Source organism: Vidua chalybeata, chromosome 14 (genome assembly GCF_026979565.1).
Source record: "Vidua chalybeata isolate OUT-0048 chromosome 14, bVidCha1 merged haplotype, whole genome shotgun sequence".
In the NCBI taxonomy this organism is placed as follows: domain Eukaryota; kingdom Metazoa; phylum Chordata; class Aves; order Passeriformes; family Viduidae; genus Vidua; species Vidua chalybeata.
This window is the reverse complement of record NC_071543.1, coordinates 552186-553751: the sequence shown is the minus strand read 5'-3', so window position 1 is coordinate 553751 and position 1566 is coordinate 552186.

Here is a 1566-nt window from a genome sequence, read left to right as displayed (position 1 = left end):
TATGAGATGTCTCTGCTGTTGTGTAACAGGTTGGTTTAAATATCTGGTTTTAGTAGCAAATGGCAATGAGCACGATAAAAGTTTTTAAAAAGTATTCCATCTCCTCTGGTTGTCATAGCTGCCTTGCTGCATAAATATTTATCAGATTGTTTCGTTTCCAGTCCATTTCAGTGGGAACAAGAATTCAGAGCTATTTGCTGGTTTCACTGTCCCTTGGAATAGGAAAAGCAGCAGTGCTGAGCTCAGGGAAGAAGCTGCAGCTGTCACTGGCAGTGCTGTGAGGGCTGCACTCCTCCCTTCCAGCTCACTGAACCCTGGGCCAGGCAGGTGCTCAGCAAGTCTGAGCACATCTGGGACTTGGCTGTGGGAAACCTGGGATGGAGCCAGTGAGGAATCCTGTCTGTGTGAGTGTGGGGTGTGCAGGGAACCAAACGAGCACCCACTGGGTCACTGGAGCTGCCACTGCAAAGGGCCTTTGGTCCCAGCAGGGACAGTCTGGGGTGGTGCCACTGTGACCCCAGGAGGGGCTTCTGAAGGGTGACACAGGGGAATTCCTTAACAGGAGAATGGATCTGTTTAGTGTAAATTGTCCATTTCGTGGTGAACTTAAATCAGTTCACTAGACCTAGTTTGGGTCTCTGAGACACTGCTTTCAGATCTCTAATGCACAATGTACTGCCTGTTTAACTAAGAAATACCTTTAAATCTATAAAAATCCAGGTCTCAAATGCCACAGAAAATTCTTCTGGAGTCACAGTTTTGGAGGTCCATGCTGCATCACAGCACTGGGGGACTCTAAACGATGCCACAAACTCAAAGGTTTCCATCCTGCCTGCAGTATCTCCTTGGAGCCTGCCGGGCTGCCTTTAATTACTGCTCGGTTCTGACTTGCACACACACATCAACAGTAAAGGTGTCACGCTGTACCCGGTGAGAAAGGTCATGTTTGCCCAGCAAGTGCAAGGAGGTAATTATATACAGCCATAGAAGGCAGCAAGCACTAAATGTGGGTTTGCCTACAGCCAGAATGGTTTGAATTTTTTCCTTGGAGATACTCTGATTTCTGTTATGCTACAGACAGCACTGAAGAGCCCAGATCACAAAAGTTTCAGACTCTGCTGATAGTACTCATCTTTTCCTGCACATTTTTACACAGTACATTTTATTCCAGGCTTAGTATTTACCAAAGGGTTTAAGTAGGGCAAGAATTCCTCTCCTAGTTGAATCAGACTGTAATTAGCTACATTTCCAGTGGCTGTTCCCAGTAGGTAGTTTGTGTGCAATCACACCTTTGCAGGTGTTGGCTGGTCCGGGTTATCTTACCAGGCTAAACGCTGCTTTACAGTTCAGTAGCCCATCGAGAGTGACTGTGGTTTATAAATATTTCCTAAACCAGCAACAGGGAAAAAACAGAGCTGTACATTCCTCCCCCATTCTTACCTTTCATTGATCCCTGTTTTCTTTCAGCTCCCAGAGCCTGTGTGCTCATCCCTGGATGTGCACAGGTGGCTCCAGAGGGTGGCATTGCAGCTGTACTCTCCTATTCACACATCACTGTAGAAGCTC